Here is a 19,391-nt window from a genome sequence, read left to right as displayed (position 1 = left end):
AAGATTATCCAGCTAAATCCCCTATTGTGAGAGTGAATGGGCCTTAGGATAAAATTTCTATAGATAATGCTTTGGCCATTAATTATGGTGGCCTTTCTGATAAAGCCAAGCCAACATGGATTTCTGAGTCTATGGATGTTGGCTTTCTCTCACAAAATAATGATGCGCTGGGGTGGCATGACATGGTAGCGCAAGTGGAAGAGGGTTGGATTTCTATCAAGGGAAAGAAAGATAAGTTCTCTAAGCCCTCTTTTGACATGACTTTCCACTCCCACAAGAGTAGCTCGAAATATGAATCATGATGGTTCTTGTTTGAGGGCTGGATTTTTCTTGGCTGCAAGCTATTCTTTTTGCAGCATCGTGTGAATGGCAGCAAGTTGTTCTTTTGCAGTCTTTTTTCCTTGGTTGTCTGTACTTTCAGGTTGGACAACTTTCTGGTTGTGAGTTCCAGATCCTTTCAAAATCTGATTGTATAGGATTTTGGGTCCCTTCAAAACTTGATTTTCCCTAAATCAAAAACATAAATGTTGCTATTATGGATGAATTTGTCATGTGTTGCATTGGTTTTTTCATTGATGTCAACACTTATCTTCTTGGAGGTTTACATTATGTTCACCGGTATGGTTAGTGGCTTATGCATAGTCACCGGTATGTGTTCACCAGCAGGTTATATTGTTTACCAGCAGCGATGATGACTTGTTATCATCTGGAGATCATTTGGTTATGTCTAAGACATAGATTGGAAGTTTGGATTTGGTTTTTTCCTTATTGGTCTAATCGGGTTGACAGATTTGCCTTTACCGGCAGATAGGTCTAGATAATGGACCGGTACTCCAAATCAGCACAACACGTTATGGAGATTGTTTATTGATTGGATATTGTGGTAAATGTATTGAGCTGACATGTTGTATCACATCAAGACTTATTTGTAATTGATTTAATTGTAATATCTTTAGTGAGTCGGCCTATACATTTGGTCTTAAGTTTTTTATATATGATTGTAAGATCTTATTGAAGATCGAGATAGAGATATGATATGAGTGTATTCGAATATTGAAGAGCAAAAATAAGCAAATTCTTGTGCGAATCACGCAAACATTATTTGAAGGTTAAAGGAAGGTTATGAAGGTGTTTTGACACTCATGTTCAGAGCTTAACAGGTACTGAATCCAGCATTGGAGATGTTATTTTGAGCAGTACATTATCATTGGATTAAAACCTTCCAATTGTGTAGTCAGTGTGACTCCTATTTTGTATTTGAGCAGTGAGCTCTAGGCAGTTGGTCTTTCTGCATGTACAGACCCCATTTGTACACACATACTATCTACAGTAGTATCATTTAATTGTGGGTAAGGCTTCCCACCATGGTTTTTCCCTTACCGGTTTTCCACGTCAAAATCTTTGTGTTGTGTGTTGTGGATGTTGTTTCTCTTTATGTTTTATGCATTAAGTTAAACCAGTACTGCTATATTTGTTAATCTGTTTTACCGGCACTTAAGTTTGGTTTACCGGCATTTAAGTTTAAGTTGGAATAATTTGCATTTGGATTACAATTTATTGACAACTGATTCACCCCCTTCTCAGTTGTCCTTCCCAAGACCTAACAATAAGAATATTTTTTATCATTGACAAGCTAGAGTTTGTTTTCCAACCAATACAAAGCTGTAAAATTCTAAAATCCTTAAAATCAAGCTAGATACATGCATGATAGCTTTTTTTTAAATACTTCTAAAGTTGTCATTGAGGGCTCATGAAATTACCAATTTCTCACCCTAGTATTTTCCTTCTAATAATGCTCAAAAGCATGGAGCAAATAAATTATAGGGCACGTACATTCTATCACGTTCATTAATTTCAATTTATTACAGATTTATTATTCATTAATACTTTCCTGTGTTGATAAATAAGCCATATACCTATTGTTGATTTACATCCAACTCACTACTGGTTCCTTTTTAACCTCGATGCCTATAATCAATGATCTTACATTTGTTGCATCATACCCCCATTACCAACTTCAACATATCTTTGTTAAAATAGCAAAACGACAGGCAACATCCCATGCCTCCAACTCAAGTACACAGTTTGCCACACATTTTCCTATGTCAAGATTGTCGTGGACTCTACATGCACCAAAAAAGAATGCCATTACAACTTTGAACATATCCTCCAACCATGGTATTCCAAGAGATCACGTCTTTTTGGGGCAAATAATTGAAGACTTGAATTGAACCCTCCATACGACTGGAATCAGCATACATAGTAATAAGGGCATTGCCCACAAAAACGCTAGGTTTGAATCCAATTTCAATAATTTGGTCATGTACTTGCTTAACCTGTTCTAGTCTTCCTAATTCGTCACATGGGAAAAAACACCAAATAGAATCTGATCTATATTACTCTATTGAATCCAATATCTAAGACTAGCTCTATATTTTCTTTTGTTTGTTATAATTTATCCTTGAGTTGTTGGATTAATTATATCATGTATTATATAAGACATTCAACACAATTTGTACACTCAATGTCCTTGATTTGAAATTGCAAATAAGCGAGAAAATTCCATCTATATAACAAGCCATTATTAGCAGTGAGCCACCTTTTTCAAAGTATTCATATCAGCAGAGACCATCGAGCCATGTCAAGCATACATTCACCACTAAACTACACCCCTGCAGATGTTAGTATTGTTGCAAGAGATGTCATCTGCTCCAAACCTTTATTTGTGGCAACCCTTTTAGGAACAACCAAAACACTTGTTGGGTTCTTGAACATCTGAATTGGCAAAAGATTCTCATGATATTCTCGTATTCTTAATTGCCCTGATCATATTGTATTGTCAAATATAAATGCAACCAGAAAATATGCATAGCAATTCAAACTAACATTTACTCATATGTGAAACCCAAAGCAACGTGTAGATACAGCAAAGACCTAGCATGCAAACTGGAACATCCAAACATTGTTGATATTTCTTTCAAGAGTTTGTACAAGAAAATTTACTCTATATAAGTATTAAATAGATAGGACAATTAGTAATTAAGCAAAAACCAGAACCAAAACCTCAATTATTTGAAGTTGCTAAGCAATACAATTACATTTATTCATGTAAGTTTCTTCACAAAGAGTGATAAACCTGGTTGAGGCATTTGTAGGCATTCGGCATGACATCGAATTAATTTACATCTAATTACTCACTACCTCTACTAATAAATTCTACAAAATGTAGAATATTCCAACCAAAATAAAATAAAAAGCACTGATTCACGGTATTCCATCAATGATAAAACATCTCTGGGTAATATTATCTCATCTTCACAATAACCTTATATTAAATTACCCCAAATCCAAAACAACCCATGGTGGAAAGGAGAGCTGACACATAATAATCGTAACATTTAGTAAGTGTGTGCTATTAATCAGTATCCATGAAATCTTTAATCAGTGAGTGCATTCTATTTTTTATCAAACTGTTTTTAATAAGCCAAAAAGAGAAGAAATTACTTGTTTTAAATGGTTACACATTTTTGCTTCATTAACGAAGCATGAATGAAATGACTTAGTGGCATACGGATTATTTTACAAACAAGTATTCAAGTTGGTATCATACTACGGCAGAAAACAAAAATCCAATGATTTGATAAGCAATACAGTTGACTCAAGATTCTACAAGAAATATCATTGCTGCTTCATGTTCTAATATTTCATTACCTGCAACGAGAGCATTAGCATCAACCAATGTATTATCCAAAACAATTCAAAGAAAAAGATTAAGGTTTAAAGCACTGCCACCAAATCCTCAAACATCAACAGATGGATGACAATAATAATGAGAATCATTTTTTAATATTCACCACCACACAGAATTTTCAATTACTGAAAAAATCTGAAAACTAGATCAGTGATGGTACATTCAAAACAGTGCCAAGTATTTTTCAATAGTGTTACACGATCCATTGCTTGAAAACTGATACAATATTTCCACTTGTTTATATTCTCATGACTAACAAAACAAGAATTGCTTATACACAAGTACTTGCAAAATTAAAACAACTTCAACCTAATCTAAACCCTAAAAGTATATTTATTGATTTTGAATTAGGTTTAATGGGAGCTATGTCTAAAAAATTTCAAATGTCGATATTCAAAGACATTTTTTTCCATTTCTCTCAATGCTTGTGGAGGAAAGTTCAAGAAGGTGGTCTACAAACACGTTACAATGTCGATGAAGTCTTTGCATTTGAGAGCAAGAAACTTGTTCCATTAGTTTTTGTGCCTCAGATAGACGTAATTGATGCATTTGAAACACTTCTACAATCTCCTTATTATACAAAACATGAGGAGAATTTGCAAGGCATGATCAATTATTTTGAAAACAGTTGGATTGGCAGACTAACCAAAAGAGACAACAAACGATCACCCCAAGTTCCAATCGCAATGTGGAATTGTTATTCGGCTATTCGGGATGATCTTCCCAAAACCAATAATGCTATTAAAGGATGGCACGGAAGATTTAGTGAATTGCTTCAAGTATCGCACAGCCCAATTCGGTAATTCATCGAAGCGGTGAAAAAAAAATAGGGTCTGCAAGAGAATAAAATAGAGAAATATATGGTGGGATGCACTAGTCAACAAAGCAAGAAAAAATAATGTGATCTCAAAGCAAGACTAAAAAAACTAGTTGATGGTTATGACAACCATAACATTTTAGGTTATTTGAGAGGTGTCGCTCATAATTTAGCACTGTAATTGAAATTTGAAAAATAAAAAAATTTGGCAATGTACATGTAATTTGTAATTTTTGTTTTCCTTCCTCTATAATCTTATAGGGATATCCTTTCAATGGGCTATTTTTACTATGGGTTATTTTCGCCTTGGGTCATAATGGCATGGGATTGTTTTACATGGGTTATTTCGAACGGGTTATCGTGTCACAGAATATTTTGACTGGGTTATTTTGTCGTGCAAACCTGATTCATACCTTGACATCCTACACTTTGAATGTTAGACTAAGAATTGTGCAACCTCAAGCAACACATTCACTAGCATTCATTGTCCTCATTGGTTCCTTGCCAAAGTACTCTATCAATATCCTTAATATTGAAGAAACTCATAAGCAAGAACCCACAACCTCAACCACATGGATCTCATCCATAATATGCCCTACATCAAACATCAAGTAGGGCCCCAACATGCTTAAGAATGGGAAACAGAAGTTGCTCAAACTCATCGCTACTAATACATCTTCTCGCATCGTTTACATTCATTAGGTGCTCAATGTTAAGCAACACCTCGAGATTGGCACTTAAAACCACCTTGAACTTTTCACATGTAGCTCATAACCGCTAACTAGCACAAGCATTATTAGACACATCAATTTGATAGTGGTATTTGAAAAGCTATGTGAAATATGTGAAAAGCAACTCATCAAAATCCCTCCCAATAAGAGATATGTCAAAAGTATGAGCTAAGAACTTAAGACGTTAACTTAAAGTTGCCAACATAAACTTGCATGCTAGCAAGTCCAATATCAACAAATACAACATTTACAAGATCAATTTTGGGCAAATCTATATTAAGAATTGTAGCATCCTAAAATTGCGACACTTGCAATTTCGACTGCATTTCGGTCTGCACGATGGCGACGCAACACGCAACCTGAATGGAGACCCCAAAACTTGCTCACGACACTGAAAACTGCATTTTTCAAGCACCTTGGCCTGAACCTCCTTGCACCCCGCTGTCCTGGAGGTGGGACCAGAGCGCCCAGCGCCCTGGTCCTGAGGGACCAGGGCGCCCAGCGCCCCGGTCCCTGGTTCCTATTTTGGGCCCGGTTTCCTAAGTGATATCGGGTCTTTTTTATTGCAATTTGGAAATATACTTCCCTGGTCGGCCTAAGGTCGGGAAAATCAGTCTATCAGCCCTAAATGACAAGTATATAAACTACATTTTTCTCTCTCATTTGGCATGAGAAGGATATGTGTACAAAGCGTGGAAACTATACTCAAGCATTCAAGCATTCAAGCAATTGATCATTTCAAGTCTCCATTCAAGGCTAAGTGTTGCATTCAAGTCAAGGATTCAACCATTTAAGAGGAGATCACTTATTACATGCTACATACTACATACTACAACATCTAAACCTTCGCACATAAGGATACAAACATCCTTAGAACAAGGTATTAGTACTTGTTTTACATTACAGTCATTTACATTTACAGCTCTTGCTCATTTCTTGGTTAATTCCAAAACCGGGGTTTGACCTAAAGGCAAACCCCTAATCCCTAACCCCCCATCGTCTTCGCTTTTCTGTGTGTAGGTTGCAGGTACGCGGCTGAGATTGAAGATCTGGAATCCTCGTGCAGAGACGAACCGATCCCCCTTCGTTTCGCGGATTTTTCGGAGGACCGTGGCGTCGAGCGCCATCGTCCCGACGTATCGACATTCTACTGCTAATTCCAGGTCCGCAGCTTCATCCTATAACCCGAACTCAGTTTATAAGCGAATCTTTATGACTTTCTATGTATTCTTAGCTTAATTTCCTTAACAACATTATTTACAAAAGAGGGTAGCCTTGCTTTCTTAACCCTTGAAATTCATTTAGCATCCAATCTTACATTGTGTGGGATTGAATCTTATGAGTTTCAACCCCTCTTTTGAATGTAAAGTCTTCCCCCTAAGTGAAAACCCATCGAATCCTAGCGAACCTCCCTTCTCTCTCCTCGGAGTTGGAAGAGGGGAGAACAACTAGGGTTCGACAGTGATTTTCCGCTTTACATTTTGGTGAACCCGACGTGAACATCCTTTCTGATTTTTCATGCTTAGATTTGAAAATTGATTCCTTGATTACATTTCCATGTTTGATCTTTTGCAGAATTTTAGAGGTGATTGCATGAAAACCCTAAATTTTCTTTTTGAACATTGAACTTGCGAAACGCTTAATTGTTAATGCTTGTTTCAGATCTGCTTTTCTATTACAAATTATCAATTCATATCTGTGCTTTAATTTTGAAAATTAAGTGGTTAAATGTCAAAACCCTAATTTTTGAAACCCTCTTAATTCAACCTTTGTCTGACAATTTGACCGATCAAAACATCTCCAAATCAGCTGTAACTTTGGATTCCGCAATAAAATCACAATATCTTTCATCCCTGAAAATTTGGAAAAAAGTTGCGATGACCGTGTTGCACTCCGAGCGCCATCGTCCCCGACATTTTTTTCCAAAATTTCGGGAGCGAGATCTTGCTGCATTTTCCTGCTAAAATCCAGAATTTTGGCTGATTTTATCAATTATAACACTTTCAAAATTACAGTCAAAGTTGGTCTTGTGATTGCTTGGTTTAAGGCTCCTAAACATTCAAAAAATCATTGAAATTGAAATTTTGTGTCAAAATTGTGTTCTTACTGTCCTAAATCTGAAAAGTGTGTTTGCATTCATTCGAAATTTCAGTGCTTTATTCAAATTCTTGTAGTTTGTGACTTTTGAAATTAAGTGCTTAATTACAACAACTTTGATTTCCGCTTTCAAAATTGAATTTTGCGTGAAATTGAGTCAATTTTCAAAATTCAAAATTTTCATTGCTCTTGACATTCCCTCTAAAATCATAAAATTCAAAATTTCAGTTTCCCTCTCTTTTTCAAAATTCAAATTTTGCATTTTTCGACAATCTTGATAGGGTTCAATTTTGAGATTGCAACTTTAATTTGGCCTATCTACAGATCGTAAAATCCCTCAATTTTTTCAGATTAGCTCTAAAATCATCATACCTTTCATCCCTGCAAATTTCGAAAAAAGTTGCAAGGACCGTGTTGCACTCCGAGCGCCACGGTCCTGAACATTTTTTCCGAAATTTCGGGAGACTGTTGTGATTGCATTTAACAGCTTAAATCTGGAAGACTGGCTGTTTTTACTGAAAATTGCTACCTCTAAATTCAAAATCTTTTCTCTCTCTCTAGTGCATGAGTTTTACAACAATAAGCCCTACTTACACTATTCCCGTTAGACGAAGCCGTAGAATTAAGTCTTTCCAAGGTTTAACTACCGAGGAGATGGAACCTAATTTGAGTAGCCTTTTTAACGAGGACATGGGTAATTCCTCTAATCCTCCTAATGATGAAGAAGCTCTCCATGAAGTTTCCGTTGAACAACTTTCCAAATTGGATAACCAATTTGACGATTTTCACCAATGGATGTCTCATGAGTATCCCGATAGTCAAGCTCTTCCTTTAATTGAGGGTCTAAAACGCATGCTTCAAAGTGATAAGAATGGAATTGATGTTTTGCGTGGTATTGCACACATTGTGGATTCGAATGTGATGCCTATGAAGAGTTGTGCTGAATCTTTAGGTTATACACAGCCTCCTACACAAGTCAATCATTCTATTCCTTTGACAACTCCTATTGCTAGTATACCTACCTTTACATCAAACATAATGGCTACTTCTATACAAGACATTCCTCCTGTGATCACTAGTCATGGGGGCAATCCTCCTTCTTCAATTAATCCTCTTCCTTCATTCAATCCAACTTCTTCGTACATTCCTTCAATGAGTGTTCCTATTACATCTTCACAAATGAACATGATGCAAGGGGGCAATTCATTTAACCATTCCATTCCTCCTTGTAGTGTTCTTCCTATCCAATCATCCCCTATGGTTGACTATCATAGGGTCCCACCACCTTACTCTTTACCTTCTTTCAATAACATCACACCTCCATCTCAATCTAACACACCTAATATGAATTCTTCGACTGAAGCTACCATTAATAATCTTGCACAGACTGTCTCTTCTTTACAGCAACAAATTGCCTCTATGAATCAATCTAAGTTTAGTGTGCCCACATTTGATGTTGCGAGCCCACTTTCTCTTGACATTGTTCGAGCTATTCCTCCTAAACATGTTGAAATCCCGCATTTGGAACTTTATAATGGTAAAGGAGATCCTCTAACACATGTTAAGACTTTTCAAACAATTTGTACTGATTTTGCTTACGACCCAAGGTTGCTTGCGAAACTATTCACCAGAACATTAAGAGACAAAGCCCTACAATGGTATTGCTCGTTGCCTTCTTATTCTATTACTTCTTTTGAACAACTTGCAAATGCTTTCATTCAACAATTTCAAAACAATATAAGTCCTAAAGTTACTTTGATTGATTTAATGCATTGTAAACAAGGTGTTAAAGAAAAAGTGACTGATTTCATTGGTAGATATAAGCATTTGTATGCTCAAATTTCTTTTCCAGTGCCTGATAATGATATTCAAAGAATCTTTATTTCTAATTTGCAAAAAGATATTCGAGACAAACTTCTGTTTTCTAAGTTTACTTCTTTCCAACAGTTGTGTGTCACTCTTCACAATTATCAACTGACTGTGAGTCAAATGGAACAATCACATCCTATGGCTCCGAGTGATAAGGGTGATAGCAGTCAACAACCATTTGGGAAGTTTAAACCGAACAGAGATTCCATCAAATTCAATGAAAACATCATCAACAACAATGTGAATGCAGCATCAGGTGTGCCTCCTATTTCTAAATTTTTCAGGAAAGAAAGAAAGTATACTCCTTTGAATGAATCATTGCATAGTATTATGAATAAGTTATTGGAACAAAATGTGCTTACTCTTCCTCCTATAAGACAAATTGATCCTGCAAAGATTACTTCACCTTATTTTGATAACAAAGCTTTTTGTCACTTTCATCGTCAGCCTGGGCATGATACTGAAAAATGTTTTTCTTTAAAGGGTAAAATTCAAGATTTGATTGATAATAATACTATTTCTGTTTCTGGAGTGAATGATAAAGGCAACACATCTGTAGCTCCTTCTAACCAAAATCTTCAGATTTTTACTGATCCATTAGCTTCTCATACCTCTCATACCTCTAATGCGATTGAGGCTAATGATTCCTCTTTCTCATCTGATGGTCTTGTTTCTATGACTCCGAATGTGATTAACTTTGTAGAGCAGCAAGAAATCCCTAAAGAACCTTCCGTCACATTTGATTCTAGTGAAACCATTAGAGCACCTGATGGTCCTTTATACATAGTTGCAAAAGTCAAGAATACACCTTGCCGTGGAGTGCTTATTGATCCTTCGTGCATGGTTAATGTTATTACTGAAGAATTTCTTTTTACTCTGCAATTGAATCAAGTGATCTATGACAAAACAGATGTGATTGTGAAATTATTTGATGCATTTTCTTCTCCTGCGATTGGTTCTATTACATTGCCTATTGAGGTCCATAATAAATCCCTTGATGTGAACTTTGCTATTATTCCTTCTTCCGAACAATTTTGTGTGAAGCTTGGCTATCCCTGGCTATCTTCCATGAAAGCTATTGCTTCTCCTATTCATAAGTGTTTGAAATTTCCCCATAATGGTGAAATTGTTACTGTCAATCATAGTCTCTTTAAACCAGACGAACGAACCTCTAGTGTTCCTATTGATTACTTTTGGCCTAAACAATTCCAATCTCTTCCTCCGCGAAGTGATCATCTTTTCAAATCTTATCAAAAGTGGAAAACAGATATGATCCTATCTCTAAGTGAACCTAGAACACCTAAACTTGACATCCCTATCATTTTTGAGAAGGAAATTCTTCCTTTGAAAGACAAAACTAATGTTTTTCCCCAAGAAGATGCCCAACCCGTCCCCATGGATGTAACTATGTCTATGCCTAATAAATCTTCTAAGAGTAGATCTATACCTCCTCGTCATGATGGACTTGGTCTTCTCCCTAAACCAAAAATTCCTCCTTTATATGGAGCAGTTCCTCCTCCTGCCTTTTATAGAGAGAAGAGACCTTCTTCTTCTCCTATTATCCAGCCTAAGAGACCACAACCTAAACACCCAAGTGATAAGGATGAGAACATTCCTCCTCCTCAATCTTCTCCACTTCCTACTAAGACTAGACGAAATCGTTCTGCACGTGAACGCCGGCGAAAGCGTCGTCTTAGAGCTCAAACTTTACAATCTCCAAAAACACCTTCAACAAGCATTATTCCATTTTCTCCTCAGCCGGATATTGAGCCTAAATCTCCTAAACATAAGATGCATGATGGTCTTGATCCTGTGCGAGTTAAAGATCCTATTTTTATAAATCTTGATGATGATATAGATGAAAATGTTATTCATGATGAAAATGTTACTCCTCTTGCTTCTGACAGTGAATATGAACTTGTTGATGTTGATAACCATTTATCTAATGAATTTTCAAAAGCACTTATCCTAGCTCCTAGACAAGAACAACGTGGCTTGGAACATGAACATAGCCCTTGTTTGGATCTTGTGATAGCTCCATCTGCTGTGTTGGATGTTCCTCCTCTAGCGTGTTCCCTGCCTTCCTGAAACATTGATCAGCAAGATCGGGGGGTAGATGACGTGCTAGACTAGTTACATTAGCATGGCAGATTCTCTCCCCCTCTCTTTTGTTACTTCTTCTATATGTTATTCTCATTCTTCTATTTGTTGTCCTTAGTGTTGTCTACTTGAGGACGATGCAAAGCATTGAGATCTCTTTGGTCTCTCTCATGTTGACTCAAAAGACACATGTGTTCCCTTCTTCTAGGTGACCTTCCTTGATTGGGGAATGAAGAACAATTATGCATACATACATATGATATATACATGACTTATCATACAGCATACTGACCCCGAGGAAAGCGAAGTCACCTCGTGCTTTGTGTTTGTGTTCATTATCCTTGGGTTTATCTCATACTTGGGGGCTAAATCTTTGCGATAACGTGCTCCTTTTCCTTTCTCATTTTTTATGTGTATCACTACGTTAAAACAATCACCCCCGTTGAGGCGTGTGCGATCGCTTTAACGTAGGGGGGCATACACCCTGTCTATCCTTTCAAGATACTTGAAAATTTCTTGGCGAACTTAGCTTTGCCTTGAAAATTTTTGGTATTTCTTTTACATGACTCTAGTGAGGGAACCTTACTACTGACAGTCATGGTTCTCCCTCGTGATCTTCCCTTTTACTTTGTCAATCGAAGTCGTAAGATCCTTAGTCCACTGGGGGCTTGGTGTGTCTTGCCTCCTTGATGTGGTGAAAGTATTTCAATGTTGTTTCCTTGTACTTTACCGGAAGTATGAGCATACATACTCCCGCTAAAGTGGGGGCTAAATGTAGCATCCTAAAATTGCGACACTTGCAATTTCGACTGCATTTCGGTCTTCACGATGGCGACGCAACACGCAACCTGAATGGAGACCCCAAAACTTGCTCACGACACTGAAAACTGCATTTTTCAAGCACCTTGGCCTGAACCTCCTTGCACCCCGCTGTCCTGGAGGTGGGACCAGAGCGCCCAGCGCCCAGGTCCCTCAGGACCATGGCGCCCAGCGCCCAGGTCCCTCAGGACCATGGCGCCCAGCGCCCCGGTCCCTGGGTCCTATTTTGGGCCCGGTTTCCTAAGTGATATCGGGTCTTTTTTATTGCAATTTGGAAATATACTTCCCTGGTCGGCCTAAGGTCGGGAAAATCAGTCTATCAGCCCTAAATGACAAGTATATAAACTACATTTTTCTCTCTCATTTGGCATGAGAAGGATATGTGTACAAAGCGTGGAAATTATACTCAAGCATTCAAGCATTCAAGCAATTGATCATTTCAAGTCTCCATTCAAGGCTAAGTGTTGCATTCAAGTCAAGGATTCAACCATTTAAGAGGAGATCACTTATTACATGCTACATACTACAACATACAACATCTAAACCTCGCACATAAGGATACTAACATCCTTAGAACAAGGTATTAGTACTTGTTTTACATTACAGTCATTTACATTTACAGCTCTTGTTCATTTCTTGGTTAATTCCAAAACCGGGGTTTGACCTAAAGGCAAACCCCTAATCCCTAACCCCCCATCGTCTTCGCTTTTCTGTGTGTAGGTTGCAGGTACGCGGCTGAGATTGAAGATCTGGAATCCTCGTGCAGAGACGAACCGATCCCCCTTCGTTTCGCGGATTTTTCGGAGGACCGTGGTGCCGGGCGCCATCGTCCCGACAACTTTTGCTCAAATTTGCAGGACAGCGCCGTATCGACATTCTACTGCTAATTCCAGGTCCGCAGCTTCATCCTATAACCCGAACTCAGTTTATAAGCGAATCTTTATGACTTTCTATGTATTCTTAGCTTAATTTCCTTAACAACATTCTTTACAAAAGAGGGTAGCCTTGCTTTCTTAACCCTTGAAATTCATTTAGCATCCAATCTTACATTGTGTGGGATTGAATCTTATGAGTTTCAACCCCTCTTTTGAATGTAAAGTCTTCCCCCTAAGTGAAAACCCATCGAATCCTAGCGAACCTCCCTTCTCTCTCCTCGGAGTTGGAAGAGGGGAGAACAACTAGGGTTCGACAGCGATTTTCCGCTTTACAAGAATACCATAGGCCAAGGCAATAGCAATGGTCTTGCGTAACAAAGAAAATTTTGCTTAACAATAAAGATGACATTCAAAACTAGCTTGCACTCGAGATACACGAAATTAACTCAAGGTCTATGAAATAAAATGGCATTTCAATAGAAAAATCCACAATCTCCATCTTCAAATTAGCCATGTCAATTTGTTTAAGATTCCCAGTGCATGGCTCTCATCCAAATACCATGCATGAATCCATCCAAATACCATGCATGAATCAATGGGGTCCTCTCAAGGCCCTTCATTACTATGAATATAGATAAAAATACAGATACAGATACGGATACAAATACGGATGCGATATTGAATACAGATACAACCATTTTTTAAGACCCCCAATACCAATACGGCTAAATACGACAATCATAAAAAAAAACACATTTTTAACACAATTTCCTAAGTTTTAAGAGGAGAATTTTATTACTTCAAAAACAATATCGCCACGTGTATCCGGGTTGTATCGGATACAAGGGAGGGACACAGGAGTTTCCGACTCCTTTGGGATCAAAACATAGATTGCTCAAAAAACAGATAAATTAATCACGAATATATAAGCGTATATAAAGGAATTACAAGATGGTGTTCTAAAAAGAACAAATGTTAATCTAAAGCTTAAAAAGGCTTAACATGCTAAATAAAGCTATAAAACTTAAAACTTAAAAGCAAACCATGTGTTCTTATAAAAGAAAAAAATAGTTGACTAATGACTAACTAAATGACCATTAATAGAACCACAAAAGAAGGTAACTAACTAAAAGAATTAATTATTCTAATACCCTCCCTTAATGGTCATTGTATCAACTAAGTACCCGACAGAAAAAACTACAAGTCTTTTGATCATAAATGCAATGCAAAGAACACTCTGCTACTACAAAGACCCTCCTAGGCTCTGTTAAGTGTTAACGTGAATAATAGTATTGGCACACGCAAATTACAGAAGCCTGAGACCATGATTTTGAGGAAAAATCGACAAACCCTTTTGCAAAAGAGTATTGAGCACTATTTGCTCCAGCAACTCCAAAACAAACTGCAAGATACCACGATTGCAGATGTTCACCCTAGCAGTGCGACCCAAAACTAACTGCAATGAAACACAATTTTTGTGGAAAAAACCTCCCCTAAAAACTTCGTGAATCACAAAATCCCACGTGAACTTCGCATGTTTCAGTGATTTTTGAGGAAAAAATCAAAAAAACTAACAAAAATTTTTGAAGAAAAAATCATGAAAACCTAGAAATCCCAAGCAAGCTTTGCGGATTACAGATGATAATTTTTAAGGAAAAATTATAAAACCCTAAGAACAATTTTTGAGGAAAAAACCATGAAAAGCGCTAAAAATGTTGCACAACAAAACATCAGACATCACACGACAAAAGCCTGGGTTTTTAGGGAAAAAACAAGCAAAACCCTCCCATGATTTTTTGTGGAAAAAAAAGCAAAAAATCGTGAAAACCTTGAAACCCGCAAGACGAAAAGTCTAGCCCAAATCAATTTAATCAAAGCAACTATATTCAGATATCATCAACATGCGTGGTTCCCAAGTGTTATTGCAATTGTTGAACTTTTGACTGTGTTCCAAGATGTCATCACGAAACCGAGGTTGAACGAGCTCAACCTAGTGAAAGAACGAGATAGAAGAATCAAATTAAAAAATTAGAATAGAATTAGTTGCACAAAGAATCTGAAACCTTGGAACGAAATGCATGAATCCCAAACTCAAGAATTTCCCTGCAAACCCTAAATTGCAGAATAATCAGCTAAAAGAAGTGGCACAACTCCCAAGCAAAAATCTTGGCATAGAACCCAAAACGCAAAATTTTGGAAAACCCAAAAAATCAAATCTCTCGCAAACCTGAAACCGTAAATTTGTCAAAAAAACAAATCCCTTTTTAGGATCCAAGAATTGTAGAAAATAGGGACTAAGGGTATAAACCCTAGATTGCATGCAAAAACCCCACACTGTGAGGAAAAAATCGCGAACTAAAAAAAACCATTAGTTCCAAAGAGAAATGCGCCAAGAAATCACAAACAATCGTCGAGAAAACACCTTAAAAGCCCTACACCAAAAATGCATTGAAAATCACATGTGGGTTTTGAAATATCAAAGAATAATGTGCAAGAAAACTCATGTCCTGCCCAAAAAAAGTCATTGAAAAAAAAAATCCGCAAGGATGCGATTGAAAGAAAAAATCGCAAGCCATGTAAACCTCAAACACAAGAAATCCAGCAAACAAAAATCGCGAAAAAAAACCCTGCTTGAAATCACTCAAACTGCTATGCAAAACTTGCGATGCCATGGCATAAATTCACATCAAGAGAGAACACAAAAATTGCATCGCGGGGAGCACATAAAACCCAATCAAACATGACAAATAACCAAGAGAATCCTACACAAAACGCAAAAAAAACATAAGATAAAATCGCTAGCCTCAAAAAAACGTACAAGGCATCCACGTCGCCACAATGTGTAGATGCCGCGCCCAAAATCGTGGCTGCCAAAACACCTTCCCGCTCAATTCTAGATGCCCAATAAATTAGTCATCCACAAAATTCTCAAACCCTTTTCTAGAAATTCTCGAAGAGCAAAAAAACACGTCTGAGAAAAAATCCTCTGATATAAAGCCCTGCACGAACCCTTTTTGTTCAACAAGAAATGCATACACAAAAAAAGCTTTCAAAAAAAACCTCAAAAATTTTAGAATCATTTTTCTCATGAAAAAAACAATTAAAAATTCTGAAATAAATTCCAACTAGTGCGGCTTCCAAATTTTTAATTAAAAAATTTACTATATCCTGAAAAATCCCATCAACCCGCTTTGATACCATTAAAAATTGATTGCTCAAATAATTGAATAAATTAATTACAAATATACAAGTGTATATAAAGAAATTACAAGACTGTTCTAAAAAGATCAGACCGTTGATCTAAACCTTTAAAAAGCTTAACAATAAAACTAAAAAGCAAACTATGTGTTATTATAAAAGAAGCAATAGCTACTAATGACCAACTAAATGACCATTAACAGAACCACAAAAGAAGATAACCGACTAAAAAAATTAATTATTCTAATACTCTTTAGACTAAACAAATTCAATTTAGCTAGCTAAAAATTGAATTGGAGCAACTAGGAACAAGTTACTGAAAAAAAAGTTCATCTTAATAATGGTCTATTGGCCAAATAAAGTACCGAAGAGTAAAAAGATCCCGGCACCAGTTCCACATCAAAATGTTTTCCCCCATTTCTCTGTTAGTCTGTTCTGATGAGTTCTAGTACCTTGGATGCAAATTGTTGAACCCAATAGATGATGAATTAATATAGTGTTTATATGATCGATAGAGGAACTGGCCACGTCAAGTAAGTGGTAATCATTACTCTGCTGTAAACAGAAGATTGCCCTCCTTACAGACCAGTCCGATTTAAATTGTGAACATCAATATTAAAAGAAAACTGAGAAAGTATTAATACTAAAAGAAAACTGAACATTAATACCGTTGCTGTTAACAAGGTTCATGATACAAACTCTAAATTAACTTTATACTGTATTATCAGAGGATTGATATAAGGCCCTTAAAATAACCGCCAAGGCCAGGTGATTAATGAAAACATATTTTGAGTGCTGCGAGTTTTCAACAATATAAGATGCATAACAGTCCCTGCACAAAGATACATCAGAAAATTTACAGTCAAAAGCACAACTAAATTTTAAAGCCAAAATGTTCGTGTAATTTCATATTAAGGAGAAGCACGCTAAGGAGGCCAGTAAGGGAAAGCAATAGGAGAAGAAACTAAATGGGCTACTTTATGGCTTTTTCTGCATCTTCTGCTCGAAGAAACTTATTCACAGCTCTTCATTATTTTCGTTGTTTTAGTCTGTACTGCAAGGCAAGGTTCCCTCCCAAATATGACCACATAAAATCTTAACAGTGCAAATTAATTATCCAAGGTCAACGTAGAAATTATGGAGGCCTACAGCATACCTTGTGGATAACTGTCTAAACATCCAGAATCCAAATGTATGTTCACTAAATAATACATGAAATTTCCCTAAAACTCCACCAATATAAAGAAATCCAAAATTCTGCTTATAGATGATTAATAATTTGCAAAGGTCGGTAATTAAAAAAGGTACAATTAGTTTGTACTGGAGATTTGTTCACTAATATTGCATGAAATCAGTTTCCAACTTGATCAACATGTTAGATTGGAGAAAACAATTGTCGCTCGCCATGAAACAAATTACTAAAATATGCCCTATAAGTGATTAAAAACTTGCAAATGAAGGGCATATAGAAGTTGTAGTATACGATGGATTCATTGGGAAAGAGCTTCAATTCATGAATCAAGAGTACATGCATATATCCTATAGAAAAATCATTTCCTCTTATTGAAGACCCATTAGGTACCCAGCAGCTTCAAATCCTTTCTTTTACTCCCTTCACTGTGGACCAAGCACACGACTCCAAATATTCTCAGGAAAATATTATAAAATAAGATGATTTACTGAAGAATCACCGTGCTCCAGATGAACAAATGGTGTATGTTTAACCAATCCTAATAAATGCTGCATCGGCACTGAGATAGTGCTCCCACCAGAAGCTCTCATATCAAGATATCCAAGCCTAAAACTCTCAAAGGGATGGACAAAATCATAAATGAGGCACCATCATCTCTACAACTCGACAATTTGCAGTTAAGCAATAGATATAGCAGCAAAAGTTACCATAGTGTTAAAAAGAACAACAATTAAATTCACTTCCAGGCATAAAAAGTTCTGTAAGACAAGACTGATAATGGAAGCCCACGGAATGACAATTAGCATTAACAATAGCTAGCTAGGTAGTTTCACTCTAGCAGCAAACGCAAGACCTGGTTGGCATTTTTGTTGTATCAAATAAAGAGTACAATAAATAGGTTGATGAAAGAAGAGTGAAATGTCTATGTGCACTATTTTTTATTGTTAAGCTTAAATCATCGTACACATTGATGGAGCTACAATTGAGGTTCACCTGATTCTATTATTTACCTGCTTACTTATTTTGTGAGGATTTCCACAAATTTACACTGAAAGCAATGTATTTGTACAAGAAACACTCCCTCAAGAAAACACTCATTCCATTGCTCCAGCTCCCAGCAAACAAACCAGCTGGAGAAGCAATTCTTCAGGAAAGAAGGGTTTCTGGTCTGCTGAAAACCTACCACTGTCAAGAACATTATCAAATAGCCATGATGATAGAACGAACTAATAGAATTTTAAAGGATATCTAGATGTATAGCTCAAGCCAAGAGCCAAATAATATATATCTATTGAAAATAGTCTAAATGCATAGCAAGAACTAGATTGACCTGTGATTGGCATAGTTATGGTTATATATAGCATACCAAATATATTCCACAAAATAATCACCAAAGTACACAGTATCGAATACTGTAAAGAAACAATGGATTTTAGCAAACCAATGAAGAGAAAGCTCCTTGATAGCTCAATAGTGAGGAAAGTCATTTAAATAATAGAATATTTCAGTTTCGGAAAATGTCTTTCGTACAGCTTGCAATTTAGCTCCAGAAAATGGCAATCTAATGGTATATTAAAAAGTTCTCGAGCCATCAACCAATCAATTAAATCTTGATTAAATATCCCTAAACTCAAAAAAAAAAAAAACACTTCATCACAGAAGATTAAAACTCTTGAAAGTGGGACACAAGAATTTCTAGAGCCCAGAAAGACAGTAATTCTTTACAAAATTGATAATCTTTTTAGTTTGATGGGGTCCACCAAACCATATCATAGACGAACCATAAAAGACAATTTGGTCTATTACGTGGACTAGAGGATCATAATGTCTCAAAATATGAATGAGAAGTGTGTGGCTCCACTATAAGTTAATGGAAAACTTCAAGGTAAAAGTGAACTTACCATTAAAAGATTCATGAATTACTGCACAGCATAATGGGTTA

Source organism: Cryptomeria japonica, chromosome 4, assembly GCF_030272615.1.
Source record: "Cryptomeria japonica chromosome 4, Sugi_1.0, whole genome shotgun sequence".
NCBI classification, from domain to species: Eukaryota; Viridiplantae; Streptophyta; class Pinopsida; order Cupressales; family Cupressaceae; genus Cryptomeria; species Cryptomeria japonica.
This window is presented reverse-complemented; position numbering follows the sequence as displayed.